Source organism: Temnothorax americanus, unplaced genomic scaffold (assembly GCF_048541705.1).
Source record: "Temnothorax americanus isolate GAGA-0224 unplaced genomic scaffold, ASM4854170v1 Scaffold22, whole genome shotgun sequence".
Taxonomy (NCBI): domain Eukaryota; kingdom Metazoa; phylum Arthropoda; class Insecta; order Hymenoptera; family Formicidae; genus Temnothorax; species Temnothorax americanus.
Window position 1 is genome coordinate 1,235,444 of NW_027509360.1, and position 16,991 is coordinate 1,252,434.

Sequence of the window (16,991 nt, forward strand, 5' to 3'; positions counted from 1 at the left end):
AATTTTACCTGAAAATCTAAACACGATTTAAATATAAAATCAAATTTGTAACAATAAAATCTAACATGATATTAAACGTGCAATCTTTAATTATAGTTCACTATAAGATATAGAACTTCTTGCGTAAAATAGCAACAGAAATAAGCGAAGTAATATCTCTTATTTCAATAATATACATCGCCTCGTGCATATTGCATTGTGTAAACCACGAGATACCGGTGTGGGAGTGCATGAGCTCACGTGCTGAAATTAACTCCGGCCCCACTGCTTTTAAAAATAATTGGTAATTATCGACATTATTAATAGTTTCGCCTGGCTCCGCGCCGACACCATGTGCGCCAACGTACGCCACGTTAAAATAATATCTTCGTTTCAATTACTCTCGCAATGTGTTAATGTAAGTATGTCAAACGTTTATCTCAAGCGAGCAAATTGTATTACGAATGCCGCAAATTATTTCTCTCGCATATGATTACCACTTGGTCCCTTTTGCAATTTTATAGATCTTGCTAAAACGACCGATTCAGCAACCGACCTATTTCATTTAATTATCCGTCATATTGTTACGCTGTTCATCAGTCTTTCTATTTTGACTGATATTATAATAATTATCCGCGATTATACTAAATTAATGGTATTCGGAATTGCCTGTGCCATTGTCGAAGGTGAAACGTGTTCGTGAATTTGCTTAAGCAATTACAAAATCCATACGTTCCAAGGCACGCAGACACGTACGTACATACCCCGTAATACACACGCGCGTGAGCTCTTTTGTGCCCATTGTAACAGGGGCAATGATTTATCGTCGTGCAACAACGTGCGTAGAAGTTTCCACGGAGAGAAAACGAACGGTTGTTAACGACTCGACGTTCGAATACCGTCGACTTCGTCGAAGCGCGCCGCGCTTTTTTCCTCGGGGCTAGAAGGCGATTCGTTCATCGAAGTATCGATTGGTTCGTATAATAATTACCTCTCCCGCATTAGGGGCAGCTACCCCCTCCGTGGCAAACGAGCCCCGCAGTCTTCTACTAGACTAGACTCAACCACGAATAAAGGGAAGGGTGGCGGGTGGTGTATCGAAGGACGATCGCGGCCGCTCAGGGATTAGCTGCTCCGCTCGCCGTCCAATCCTTCGTTGGCCGCGTTAATTAATTATTTACCCGAATCGCGAATAAATATTTGCTGATTATGATGAGGCGGACCGGGCACGTCCGGGGATTCCTGGGAATCGCGGCATCGATCGTACCGGGTAACCAATCGGCAGTTCCTAAGAAACGCTCGCGACCTTTTACATGGGCGGAACTTAACTCGCCGAGCAACGTTCTAACGACGCTCGGAGGCGCCGTAAATGGAAATAAGGTTTACCGGCAGGTCTCGAGGCACTATCTCGAAAGAATGCATCCAGGAACACGCGCGTCCGAAAATACGGCGCGTGATCGATCGATTAACGGAAATCGCTTGGCGCGGAACTCGAATTCGACGCACGTACATACGCGTGTCCACGAGTGTGTGCGGCATTCTGCGCGGCGCGGCGACACAAACACAATCCTCGTATTTCATAGAGACAGAAGCGGCACATATTAGTAATTTCGCGTTGCGCCACAGAGCGTGTATTCGCGGCCTTAAAATTAGCTTTGCTCTTGATTCGCATTAGAATGTAGCCTGGCCAAACAATATTACGTATAAACTCGCTTGTCACGCACGGCGGTTTCCGCAATTTATTATAAAGCCTACACACACACGCACACAACGGTGTGTCCTAATGCAGAAAAAAAATGCATTCATCATGCAACTTAATAAAATGACACGCTAGTGTCTACCGCGGATTATCCGTAGCTGCACTTAATTTAGCATCTATACAACTCATGTATATGACAGTTAGGCGTAGGAGAGAAATACTGATTCACGCGGTTTAAGTTTAACAATCTACAAACGTTCCTGCGCAAAATCTGTATAACTTAAATTGTGTGCGTGTGTAAAATAAATTTTTCTTAGAATTAATCAGCAGGAACGTTTTCATTGTCTGTGCATTATACTATCCTGAAACTTGACTTGCACAAGTGCTTTCGTTATCGACGTTAAAACCCGCGCAATTAGACTTTCCCCGGACCTCTTCCCAATTAGGAAAAATCTCGCGGTCTCTCGAAGATAGATGCCGTCCAGACTCGGACGCCGAAGTATTCCGTGGAAGTCACTCTGGGCGGACAGACGTGGATGCGTAACGTCATCATGCATGACTGGCAATGAGCGCAGCGCAAATGCGAGAACGGCGCGATACGACTCCGTGTAGCTCTCGACTCTGTGATTCGCGAGCGTACAGCCGCGCTTTCGCCTCGGCCTGTCGGTCGAGATGGGTGGGTGGCTGATGGCGGCGGCGTTCGGGTATTTCTGTATCTAATTATAATCTTCGGGCGAGGGAGCGAGGCAATCGCCTAAAATTAGAGCATATAGTCTACGCGCCCCCCCCCGCCCGCTATTTTATATTTCACCGTCCTTTTCGCACCGAAACGGAACGCGCGACTCATCGCTCTTCACCCCCTGCGCTCCCCCGTGTCGCGTCTCATTCCACTCATCCTAGCCGTTTTATCGCCTACTTTCGTCTCCTCATGTCGAGCTGAGTATCGCCGGTTCCCGGATTATATCTCGGTTTGCGTCTCGGGTTCGACGCATCCCGCGTGTAATTCATTTACGGAACCGTCAAAAATGAATGCGGTGTGAATTTAATAAGTTATGCGACATCGGGATGGAACGTTTCACCACATCGCGTAGGAACGCTCGTGTTATCTTCGTGTCGAAACTGCGACGCAATAATTCCCGATACTACGGCCGAATTTGTTTAGCTCGCACATTGATGTTTAATTAGCTGTTGGCATAGATTCAAATCTGCGCAGAGGTTTCATTTACGTTTGACGGTTTACGACGGCGAAAGAAAAAGAGAGGACTGGCCGAGGCTCTCGGTGAGATTCGGCTTTCATCGGGCGATTTCAGCCCAGCCAGACCGACTCTCAAGCCTTCGCACCAATGTCAGTCAACATTAACTTTGCGATTAACTAAATTCTCTTTCCTAAGTCCCGTATACTCGATATTCTAGATTCCTTTGCCTTTCATCTAAGAGTTCTTTGATCAATTTAAAATCAAGCTTTTCTTAATAAAAACTTGATCATATTTTTTACCACTTTTTAATATCTAACTTTAATAACTTTTAATTTAAATATTTATTACATGAAAAAGTAAAGATAGAGATTTTATAATCCAATTTTCCAAACTTATTATATGAGAAATTTTAGATTCTAGATATCACATTGATTAAACCTAGAATTAGTAAAATTACAACAACTATAATCCAAATGAGACAGCAAATCGCTGAAACAGGATTAATTAACTTAGACTCGTCGGTGCGAGTCGATCTTAAAATCAATGATCGTTTCACTTCGCGATATCGAGGCCGTGCCTCGGGCAGCTCGATTGAAACGATCAGGTAACGCGAATGCCTTTAAGCTCGTGCCGCGCATACACCAGCGAGGCTTTAATTTCTTTCCTCTTAATGGGCTTTTTCGCCCGAGCTAAAGAGCGAACGCGTAGGATTAAACGGCGCAATAGATGGGCGGCCGTAGAAAGGGGCGACCGCGAGAGAGCGACGCCAGCAAAAAATAGATGAATCAAAAGAAAATGCAATGGGAATTTATTCTGCAAAATTACGAATTCCTATTTCGCCAAACTGATAAAGAAGTCTGATATTCATTCGTTTGAACTCTTTTGCAATAAAATAACCGGAAATTAAATTTATTAATCAGAACTGTATTCCGATAAAATGTAATCTTCTTTCTCGTGAACCGAAACAGCGCACTCGAACGGCATACATGTTTTTTTTATTATATTTAATTACATTTTCCTGATTCAGCCTATAGAAGTAATTAAAATGACAAAGGCAGAAATACGATCCTACAGAAAGAACTCATGTCAATCCTTTTTCATTCATCCTGTTTTAGAACAGACGTCGATAGGGAGAATAGAGCCCCGAGAAGGGAGATAGGAAACATAATGATTCGTAGTGAGGCAACGACACGAACGACAGAGATGATTAGCCACCACGAAAGAATAATCGAAATAATGACAGGTTTGCACCGGCAACCCTCTCGGAAGACTCGAAAAGAATCGACAGGGTAGAATGGTGGAATGAAAAACACGAGACCATTGCTTGCTTTGCCCGGTTAATTGTCCTTTGGCGTGTCGATGAATGTATTCCTGAGTCGGTCACACGCAAATGTTATTACAAGGAGTAGGATTGTGAGTAATGAGGCGCAAGACCGCATCCTCTCACACGACAGGTTATAGGTCCTTTAATTTAAACGCGAACGCATCGATTACTAAAGTTAATTCTTCGAGAGGACGTCTCGAGTAATATCAAGATAAGTATTTTTCAGCTGTTGTGTAAAATAATATCATTCGTTATTATCTATTCTTTAAATTAATAAAATTGTCCTCCCCTTGACAGTTTTAAAAATCAGATATAATTCTCTGGTCATCTTTTAGAGTGGTGAAGCTAACACGCGTAACATATCTTGAAAAAATACAGAGGTTTTTTAGTAGTATAATTTTTTCGTGTATATAAATGACATAAATAACGTATATATATTTAGAACGAGAGAGAGAGAGAGATTTAGAGCTATTTTATTATTTTTTCTTACTCGATTGCAAAGCCAGTATTTAATCTAGCTCTTTCCGTAGAATTTGCAGCTTTGCGAATCAATTGCCGGCTCAAAAAGTTGGCATAATCTAACGCGATCATGAAGAGCCCAGATCGAGCCTCGACACCGAGGAAGATCGCCGGGCACGCGGATAATAATCGCCGATTGCCGCCGATCGCGAAAGTTGTTCCGCGGGTTTTATGGGAAAATCGGCTGACACGTGACGATCGCTGGACGATCGACAGCCGACTCGCTGGTACGTGACTTCGATCGACGAACCTAGGAAAGAGGGAGACGGGAAGAAAACACGGAGGAGACAGAACTATAATCCGCTGGGACTTGGATGCGGACTCACGGCATCGATCTCGTATCTTTAAAGATGTAAATGTAAGGTAACGTAACGTATAATCTCTCGTGGAAGTTGAATTAAATCTAATTCCAGCATACAGATAATATGTAAAAATTCTCCTGCACATCGCTAATATCTTATTTACAACATTCAATCTTATTTTCTCTTTCCCAGAATTACATCTATTACAATACAGTATAGTCGTTAAAGATCATACGGTGCAAAATATCGTACATATTACAATATTACAAATGAAGCAAAACATACAGGCACGTGTAACAATGATAATCAATCACAAAGGAGCATAATGAAACAGACAAAGCGACGCAAACGTATTTATTAAAGTGTGCAAGATCATACATAAAACGCAAAATAAAAAAACGCAATAACATTCACAATTTAATATCAACCGTTATTGAAATTGTACTCAAGCAGCATAAAGAAGATACACTACTATGTAATGAGATCGGAGTCTCGTGTGAAAACTTAATTAACATTTACTTAATTAACGATCTTAATAATGCAATTCGATATTATTACTTACATCGTATATCGAATCTACATAAAATCACTAACGTAAGCCAATTTCTTGATAGCGTGCCGATTTCACTGAGCAGTAGCGTATATCCTTCACGGGCTTCAAGTCGAATGCTACAGATACATCAAAAAATTCATCGCACACGCACGCAACACGCAGAGATGAGCGCGAAAATCGAGACGATGTCTCGCGAGTTTTTCGCGAGGATGCAATTGAATCGCGGATCGAAATGGTGGACAGATGATTCTCCCAAGAGACCTCGTAGAATTTCTGATTTCACGCGAAGCCGCGCGCGTCCGCTCTAAGCCATAAGAACATCGTTAAGATTATATTTAGACATCGTAAAAGAAAATATGCGCCCGTTGGAGCCAAGTCGCTCATTACGCGAGACAGCATTAACGCGGTCGGTGCAACCAGGGAGTTCTGGGCATCATACACTCGTGTCGAAATGTATGTATATACGGTGAGCAATCTACGCAGCGCAATCTCGATATCCCCCGCGCCTGGCACTCGGGATTTATTTCCTCGCCCGAAAACCGCCGCAAATTTATTGCAAATAAATTGGGAATAATTGTCCGCCAGAACTTCCCGCATTGCTTTTAGCTGAATTCTGCTTTGTGCGTGTTATATCAACGAGACAGTAAGCTGTCTTTGAATCACTGCACGAGATGGGTGTCAAATTGTAATTTCTGTTAAACGGTTTAAAATAAAAATGTTAATTTCTCTGTCTCCATATTAAAATTCCAATTTTAATTCTAATAGTTCTAGTCCTCACATCTGCATGGAATAATAAATGGATAATTCTTTACAATTAAATTCCAAAATACAATCTCGAGATAAACTTTAAAAATTAATATAACATTCATATCGTATCATATTTATTCTCAAAATTTGAACGAAATGTTTTTATATAGTGCTAAGTAATTAAAAAATTAATGAAGAAAGGGCGATAATCAAGGCGTCAATGTGCAATTGCTGGCGTTCCACTTGAAATGAATGATGCATGTTTTGCGAAGCGTCGCGATTCTCTACGAACGTACCGTATTACCACGACTTCCGGTGACCGTGACAAACTTCTCGAAATTTTCTCGTTGCATATGGCCAGTTCGCAGCGGAGTCCTTGAAAACGTCACGATTCTTACTGAAAATTCGGTGCCGTTTACGAATAGAATTTTCGCTCGCCAAACGAAAACTAGTCAAAACACGAACGTCAAAGATATTTTTCATCTCGATACATTTTTAGGCATTTTGATGAGCACGTTTAGGGAAACATGCGATCGATTACGTTTTCATAAACGATCAGGTTTACGTATCGTCCTTCTCGTTCTCGTTCGCTTAAACGGACTTCGCGAATCGATATATACATGACGACCTAGAGGGTTTATCGTCGCTCGAGAGAGTGGTCATTACGGAATTCTGCCTCGAAGCGTAATCAACGGTATCAATCGATCTGTTCGTGACGTAATCACGAGTCCGAGCATTTGAAGATCGTATCGGGAATAGAGTTCTCCATTAACAAATAACGCAAAAAGCACGCCGCAATTCCTCACACGGCTCCAAGGAACTCGCGGACGAAAGAGAGAGAAAGAGAGAGAAGAAGAGAGAAACCTCGATCGAACAGTTGGCGCAGTGAGAGGGAGAATAATAGAGAGTAGTGTCGTCGACTGTAAACAACGTCTTTCTATGTCTTGCCGGTGCAATTTCGAGAGGTACTTACTATAATAATTAAATATTAAATGCAAAAAGTAAAATCGGTGATATTCTATTTTTTATCTCTTGTGTTAATTAGACGATTAACAAACTTTTTTAACAGAGACCAAAGTCTACAAATATTTTTCAAATGTAAGTATACTGCTTTTTTTTGTCATAAAATTTATACGTAAAGCGAACAGCGACAGAAAGCGTTCTTTGGCAGACAATATTATTCGCAGGAACGCGAGTAGTCGCGAGAGACCGCCGCCGAAATCAGTCCTGAGTGCCTTCTAAGGGGGTTGGTCGTGGAAAATCGCGAAGGGCGGGTCGCGCGGATGAAACCGGGGACGACGCGAGGGTGGAGGCGGACGGTCGGTGAAAACGCGGTATGCAAAGCAGGCGGCGAATTTGAACGGTCTTGCGCAGAACGAATAGCCTCACCTCGTGCTATCCGAGTGCCTCGAGACTCCCTCTCTCTGTTCCACCCTTTGCTCTCTCTCCCTCTATCTATCTATCTTCCCCCACCCCCTCCTCCGCTCCGATACACACACAAACGCACACAGGCACACACAACCGCGCGCGTGCAATACATTCATATTCGCGGCATCTCTTTTGGTAGTGGTGGATGCGCCGCTGTACGCGCGCGCAACACACATACGTACATACACATTTAAGTATATGCTTTTCTCGCAACTCCGCGGTAGTGCGCGACAAGGACGGAAACACACATATACACAGTCGCGCTTTTCTCTCTCTGTCCCCCTCGCGATTCCTACTTTGTTCTCAGCCGCGAGCGTGATACACGTGCATGCGGCAGCGGCGGCGGCGGCGGTAGTGGCGATCGCGTATCCTCGCGAGAGAAGCGAGAACGCCGTCGTTTGACGGTAATCCTCGGGGCGGTCGGGAAATATCGCCAACGTCGTCCGCGCGAGTTGCGGTATCGCGTCGCGACGCGATACGGAACGTCGCCGTCGTCGTTGACGGCGTCGACGTGGTGCGTCGTCGTCGTCGTCGTGACGATCTCCCGCGACACGTTTTCCACTCGGAATCGAGTAAAATGGCTGCTCTCGCCGCTCCGGCGCGCCCGAGCTTACTGGCTTGCCTCCCTTCGTTTGGGTCCCCACACAGAGGCTGCCACACGCGTGCCGCCGCGTGTGTGGGTGTACATAGACGTCGCGTACGAGCGGGGGAGCGTACACGCGCATGCACACACCGTGCTGCGACGACGCCCGCCAGATAGGAAGCCGGCGGCGTGTATGTGCTCTCTCTTTCTGTATGTACGGCTGTTTGCCTGCGACACACGCGTGTGGAACGCTCGATGCGAAAGCGGGCGAACGCACGCATACGCGTAAAGTAAAAGCCGCAAGCCGCGCTCTCGCTCTCGCTCTCGCCCCCCGCCAATTTAGCGCGCGCACGTGTCCACGCGCAGAACAGCTGAGCGTGAGGGAAAACTTCGAACTTACAAGCCGTTCGAATCGAGACGCGGCTGAGTCGAAAACTGACCGAGTCACTTTTATCGAATTTCCGCACGACAGGCAGCTGCAAATCTCGACCATTAAATTTTCGTCGATTTCGGATGTGTCATCATCTGTCATCACTATCAGTGACAGACCCAACGTACAGCTGTATATGTTTTTCTTTCTGATCTTTGCATCATCTCTGGTGTATTTAATGCAGAACACTTTCGCAAAGTCATTTTCCTGTGATCTTAAACGTGGGTCAGAATATATGTAATTTTTTTTAGTAAATATAAATTTGCGAGTATAAATTCGAGAAATAATCTTTCGCATGTAAAACGATCAATATGTTTCAATATGTTCTTCATAATTGCGGATGTGCATTCACTGTCAAACTTATTCCTAGTCCAATTTGGTAAAATCGTGTAACATGAGTTGCTGTATAACAGTCCCGACAGCATCACGCGTGATCGTTTAGGTACATCGTGCAAAAACTAAGTGGACAGATTAACTAGGATATGCTCGTTTCGAACGAAAGATTCTCGCACGTAAGGACCGATGGGATATAGCACGAGAGATGGAAAAAGATACGCGCACTCTCTTTTATGACGTCTCGTAGTTGGAGATCCCGGAGATCGCGACAGGCAGAAAGCGCGACCGCAGTCGCCGGAGTCGCTTGCTTTTCTGCATTCTTACGGCATACCGTAGCGCGGGCATTATGAATATGCAAATCGGCGAACAAGGATAACGGGTGCGTTGACCAGCGCGTTTAGTAGACGCTGGCTTTCCTATCGCCACGCCGACGACGCGTAACGGACCCGCTCCGCAGAGATCGATCAGTGACGATTTTCGTTTCGGCGACGAGCGTCGCGAGGGAGAAAACCACAGCCGTATCGACATCGAGATCGGCATTCAGCGAGATCGTTACGATCTCGGTAACATCTCGCACGATTCGTTAAAATTAATTGGGCCTGACAAATCGCGCGTCGCCGAACACTTGTCATAAAAAAAAAGACGAAATATTCTAATCGGCTCGCATTGAAGTAGAAAAAGCGATTACAGTTACACCATCGCTCGTCCGTTGGAATGCGCCGTTCCGATTGAGTGGGCGATGGTCTTGGCTCTCAGAGCGTGACGCTTCAGAAAACGCACATAGCAAATTTAATCGCGCGTTTATCGTTGATACATCGAATTATTACTGCAGTTTTAATAATGCTAGAATATCAACCGAATGTATCGAGGTATACTCTTAATAACTGATGGTTAATAACATGTACGTGTGTATATGTCAAAATATTATTGATCAGAAATATATTCCGTTATTCCTGATTAATCTAAAAATAGCGTTTCTAATAAACGGATAGATTGCATCACATATTTTTGGTTGCGCATATTGATGGTCGCATCTTTGGATTATTATCAGTCAATGTGTAAATTTGTCTACCGTTTATAACGGAAAATATGCGCGAGTCGAGGATTTCGCATACTTTCCACTGTGACCGCACTTTTCCACTTTCAGCAAAACACTTGGACATTCGCCAACATCGCCGTCGACTCGTAAACATAATATCAAAGATTAATTTCGCACTTGGACGCGGTAAAAAATTGCGGTCGGCCGAGCTCGTCCTCCTCTACAATTTGATCGTTTATCACGATCAATTAAATTTCCTGCGCGGCGACGATAATTGACCGACGCCATCACCCTTGTACGGAGATAATCTCCGTCGCAAGTGCCGATAAATGGCGGATTCGCGTGAACGCGAGCGTAGTCTCTGTACCGTGCTATCATTATTTTACGAGATACGTTTTAAGCGTAATAAATTCTATTGTGCTCTCTCTCTCTCTCTCTCTCTCTCTCTCTCTCTCTCTCTCTCTCTCTCTCTCTCTCTCCCCCTCCCCCTTACATGTGCCGATTCTTTCGCACCCACGCAAACGCACGTCCGATATGTTCCCTCGAAAGGAAACCGATCCCAATCTGCAAACACACTTTTACGATAAATACCACGAATAATAAATCGCGTGCACACGTACGTGTAACAAAAGACAGGACATAAGTTAACAAAATATATCATAAATATTGTATGAATCAGTTCTATTAGCATTAGACATTCTGAATTCACTGTTTTACGGGATGTATATAAAAGCTTCTCTAATATTCATTAACTATTTAGGGAAAACTAATAAACCTACACGTTGTATTAATTTTAATAAAATGCTTGAAAATATATTTTTGGAGTACTTTTAAAATAAACAAATCCAATAATCGCAATCACGATTTATTAAAATAAAATCCGTGTAGGAACTAAGTGGACGCTTTACAATTTTACCTTTATTAATTTATATTATCTGATTTTAAAACTTAAATTGTTTGCATAAAAGAACAATTACTCACGTATTAACTGTTTAACCGTAACGACGTTATCTAATTAAATGTTAATGCGTGCAAGTTTTAAACACACATAAATAGAATGTATGGCAGACTATGATGTCCTTTTTATAACATAAAAGAAGCGAAAATGTATGTGATTAGACCAATCAGTCTTCCTGTGCATTTCTTCTGCATCGTGACACTTGCAACAAGTTCGATATCGTAATGATGTCGATGCGATCGTGAACACGCATGATTATAAAAATCAATATTTTCCATATGTCTCACAGGTTTTTCTTAGTCGTCGAGGATCGAGCACGTTAATGCCATTTTCGCACATATATGGTCTCAAATAATCAGGTTAATTCGGTTCTACTTTCCTTCGATTCTACTTACTTCGGATCACATTAATTGATCTTTTATAGCGTACAGAAATAAATTGTGTTTCAGGACATGTGATTTTATCGATTTAAATCGTCCGATTTAATAATAGTGCATGTCACGCTCTGCAGCGTCGACGATTTATATGGGATGGGAACGCATTTTGTTTATAAAGGGGGAGGGATATCTGTTTAACTTAAAATAAATTAGAAAATTTGAGGCATATGCAAGAACGTTGGTTATTAATCTTTCTAAATAGCATCTGTCACCGTTTACTCTGGACGGGTTTTCTTAAGAATATGTTTATATATTATATATTATTATATGCCGTGTGTGTGTGTGTGTGTGTGTGTAGGATTTCTACGGTTAGAAACGTCGGTACACCAATTAGCCATAATGACGCGTGTTTCTACGATCGACGATTTCTACTCCTTCATGCCGATTTCTCACGTTAAGTATGCGCGTTAGGTCTACCTCATGTACATGCTGTATATACATACATACATACATACATACATGCATATATACATGTATGTGTATATATACATGCAGAATATCTTTTATTATGCAACATGCGAAGGCATTTAAAAAAAAAAAAAAAAAGTACCAAAAAAAAGTAAATAAATAAAATATCTATATAATCATATCCACTTGCTGTATGTATATATATATATATATATTCATGTAACAATTTAAATCAATATCTTTTACGTTTCACGAGAAATTTATAACAATTGCTTCATGTGCATCGTCATTTCTATAATCACAAGAAATTCTTCACCTAACTCATGAGAATTAATGACGAATAGATTAAAACGTATGAAGTTCGTTATACGTTTTTAGATTGTATTTGTAGATCTTGTATAAGATCCTTTCAGAGAAATTTGCGCAAGATTACTCCTATTGTGGCGGCCATTATCGCGATCATTACTTTAATCAGATTTTTCCGCAAAATGCTATCTCTTGAGAAATTGCAGACGCTCGTCCACGCGGCGAACGAGTTCGGAGGTATTATGAAATAAATCTCGTTATTGCTTGGCCGAGGAAGAAAAGCGGGCGGTCAGTTTTAATTAAAGAACTCGAGGCGTCAGCTGCTCCTTGCCAACGGCTCTCCGGTTTCCCTTCCATCCCCCTTTTTTTCTATCTGTGCATTGCGACCGATATCGTCTACGTATACGTCATAAAACTTGCGCAGTTGATGAAAAAAGATGGTGCCTCCTAGGGAATGATAATCCTTCGTGTACTCGTGCACCCTTTTGACAGTCTCTTTGATTGTCAAACGTATTCCGCTAGAAAGAATTGCTTATTTGACAAAGATAATTAAATGTAATAAATGAAAAAGTGCCCTGCCATCGTATCTTTCCACGTCATCAATTAAACGTGTTAAAACATATATTATTGAAACCAAAGTATAAACGTAAAGAAAAATTAAAGACTATTTAAGTTTATTCGTGAAACGTGTCATGGATTTCAATCAGATATTGAGAGTCACTCAACATCCATTTTTAAAAATTCAAAATCGCACGGCAAGACAGTCGAGAGTAGAATTTCTACGTTCAGAACGCGAGACAGATATAAAGCTAAAGAGTAAAGGAAAAGGGCGCGCTGTTTATCAATTTAAATATCGGCGCAATTTTCAGCGTTTGAAGTTCCTGTGTTAGTATCTTATGTGGACACAGGGGGAAGAGCGCAATATGAATTTACAGGGAAAGGTTTACTCGCGATTACACGCGCCTGCGGGGCCGGTGTCTTTATCATTCGAGCGAATGCACTATATGCCGAAGCGTGTGTGCTACATCATATAGATGCAACCTTTTATGGGTCGTACCAGGGTGACCTTACGAGGCGGGCACGATGAATTCCGCGAGACCCCCGCCGAGGAGATTATAATCCGTTAAAACGCGAAGAGCGGCGCGCGACTTCGAGTAACCAAACATCGCAAAATCCAATAAAGTGCCGCGCTTGACGAAATAATGGTAGACCACTGGCACGGCGAGCAGACGTAATTGACTCGGTAATGACGAGGTAAACGGACAGTTCTATTAAGCGCCCCGGCTACGTGCTCGGCCGCGTGTGCGATGCATACCGGCACGTAACTAATCGCTTTCACATTTCGCAAATGCGACATCGCGCAAATGTCATCGCGGCCAACGTTCGATTTGTACTTTGATGACAATTAATAATTTCTTCCTCGTAGCCGAATTCCGTATCACGTATTGTACACGAAACGCGGGTTCGTAAAAACTAGAATAGAACCAGACGGGGCATCACTTTATAGAAAATGTCTCGTCTCTGCGTGTATTTTTTATTAGACAAATTGTCAAAACAATCCATTTTTTAACCATTCATTTACAGTCATATTTGTGGCTAAATATAAGAGTATAAGAGTATATCTTGAAAGATTAATTATAAATTGTCAATTTCTGTTAGAAGATATGGTATAATAGACATTGCAGAAAAAAAATTTACTTTTCCACATACAACAAAAGTTATATTTTATAACTTACGTAAAATAATAATTATAGCTTTCATATTTATAAAATTGTGACACAGAAATTAATGCCATATATAAAACTGAAATATTTTATTTTGCAGAAGCTTAAAATATATCACAATTATATTATTTAAATATATCGGTAAAACTGCTAGCTTCCTAGGCAGATCTTTCGATTTGATTCGTTTTGCTCATCGTATTGATGTTATTTTCTGATACAGTTTAATAGATTCATACAAAAAAAGATATACGTTAGATTAACATAAATTAGCATAAAAAATGCTATCTGCGTATTATTAAGCGAATTCATATACCTAGTCATTAATCACCGATGATAACAGCATCAACATGAGTAAACATCTCTTGGACTAATTAACTTCTGCGCGGTAATTCAAACGTAGAATAAAATCACAATAAACGTAAAAGAAGTTATCGCGTCAGGAAATAATCAGCAGATGACATTTTAATCATATACTTGCTGCTAACACTTTATATTTTTTTAAATAAGGAAAAGCAATGATAATTATGTACAACTATCTCTCTCTCTCTCTTTTTCTCTACTTCTTCTAAGTCGGTATATTTTAAAGAATAAATCACAAATGCAGGGAAAAAAATTCGAAAAAACCATATAATTAGCTAATTTAATTCAACAATATCATTGCATTAGACGCTGTAAAATTTCAACGACTAAATATACATTGCACGAAAGTACAACGCAAACTATTAGACCGCGCAAAATTAACGGCAAGGTGGAAAGCTGAAGTTGTGTCCCCGAGACAGCGAGAAAATCCTAATGAACACCGGCCAGCCAGCCACCAACGAGCGCGGCTAGCATCTCCGTGTCTCATTAGCGATCTTTAATTTTCCAAAGCGAGTCTTCCGGCCATTCGGAAGCAGTTGCCACGCAGCGTTGTCAGCGGTGAGAAGCAAGAAAGAAGAGAAGAAGAGAAAAAGACGAAAAAAAAAAGAAATGAGGAAAGTGGTAAGGAACAACGAAAGAGAAGGAAAGGCGGGAAAGGGGGAGAGCAAAGACAGCAGCGTCGGACAACGGCAAACAGCAACGGCAGCACGACTCGCGGTGGCTCGCGCGCCATTGTTCCCTCCTGGGTTCTTTATTTCTCTTCCTTCTCATCCTTCCTCCTCTTCCTCTTTTCAAGACGCGCGAGCGAGAGGCGCGCACCGTGGGCTTTATTGTGTTTGAGCTCGACGCTTCGCTCTTTTGTTTTGTTTCGCGCGCCATTAGAGGGGCTAATTGCCGCTCATACGCGATCGCCTTTTGTTTCCTCCTTTTGCCACCTTTTCCCCCCACGACCCTCTCTCTGTCGTCTCTCAGCCCTCCGGTTCACCACTACTATCACCACCTCCTTGTTCTTTTGCTCGACGCACCCCAACCGACACCACCGACCACGATTCCGACCGCGGAAGGAAGGCTGAGTCATAGCCCTCACTCTCTCTCTCCTCTCGCGCGTTCCTCCACTCTTGAATATAGCCCGTACCTATGCTCTTCCTCTCGTCGCTTTCTCGTCGCACCCGACTTCCTCCGGAGAACCTGTCATTCCGTCTCCTTTCCTTCCCTCGTAGAGAGAAGCGATCGGTTTTTGTGTCGCGCGTCCTCCTCTTCATCTTTCGCGTTTTCGCCCCGACCGCGCGCGCGACTGGTTCTTTCTATCGTATCCTCGGCGATGCGGGACCTCGCGAAAGGAAGCGAGAAAAGGAGGACAAGGCTGTTACGGAGAAGAGAGCAAAGGGAGGGACGTTTTAACGCGTCAACGCTCAACGCCTCGATGACCTCCGGTTTTTCTTCGACTTCTTCCACCGGTCGCGCATGTGTGACACTCTCTTGCCACCTCGGATTCTGTTTGAGTCCTCGCAGACACGGAATCGAACCGATCAAATGAGTTTATCGACGAATAAAAGCGGGAAAGAAATCGATCTGGAGATCGAGTCTGGAGAATTGAGAGTATCGAGCGATAAGTTGACAAGTCTAAAATGCGGACCGCTAGTCTAGCAGAACGCGTTAATGATTAAAAGGATAAAAAATTTATCTATCGAGTGCACGAGATAACATCGATTGAATACTATATTTTTAATGTAATTGACTTGTTAATTACTGGTTTTAGTTCCTACTATTTTTAGTTGGATATGATTACGCCAGCAACTTTATCGTAAGCTTATCGTAAAAGGCTTAGAAATTGATCAGTTGCGTTGTACATTTTACGCACTTAGCATGGGGAAATAATAAATGTCAATATTAAATCAAACGAGTCCTAAAATAGATCGCATGACATTTATGAATTATTATAGTTATATAAGCTGCTCAATGCAATGCACGCTTTCTCTCGACTGCGAGTTAAAAAAATTTCCACTAATTTCTCCTTACAGAATTTATTTATATATTATCATTTCTATATAATTTCTTTATCCTCATTAATTGTTAATATCCTATTGTATACCATCTATATAGTGCAATAGAGTGTAAAAAACGAAAATAATAAAACGTTATCCGGAGAAAAGAAACGTCGTCGAGACAGAAACACGAAAAGCGGAACCAAGATTTTAGTGCTAAGAAGAAAGAGATCCGGCAATTTTAATTCGCCGGAAAGCTAATAATTCCGACATTGTGCGATCCTTACCGCGGTTATTGTTTCCCTGACGAAGCTCGTATTCGCGACGAGAACTCCTCGCATTCACCTCCTATAGTATCTTTTTCATCCCGGGAAGGACAATGAATAAGGGAGATGTTGCTTTTCTTTTTCTCCTTGGCACATATATATAGTATATTGCGGCTTAATTATTGGCTTTATTATGACTTTGAGCTTCATTTAAGGAGGGAGTGTGTGTATGTGTGTAGAAAAGAAATAAACGAGAAAGGCAGAAAGTCTCGTCGGTGACAATACAATCTGTGTAGTTCTTTTCCTTTTCTATTCTTAATAGCACTGTAATAAAGAGTTCCAAGTATCTCAGCTATTTCATTATTAATTTTGTTAGATAGCTCCTTGCTATCGATACTTTGTGGTAAGTTTG

The 16,991-nt window shown here is 42.0% G+C and overlaps 1 long non-coding RNA gene across 4 annotated transcripts in view; it reads right to left on the reverse strand.

Moving 5' to 3' along the window:
* LOC143898125 (uncharacterized) overlaps positions 1–10,268 on the reverse strand; it is a 40,567-nt gene extending 30,299 nt beyond the window's left edge. For 3 of the 4 annotated variants that reach the window (XR_013257101.1, XR_013257100.1, XR_013257099.1), the window contains exon 1: positions 5,582–10,268. This is a non-coding gene — a long non-coding RNA (uncharacterized LOC143898125). The remainder of the gene's footprint in view (positions 1–5,581) is intronic. The other variant, XR_013257098.1, reaches the window with a different exon arrangement.
* Between the last annotated feature and the right edge of the window lie 6,723 nt (positions 10,269–16,991).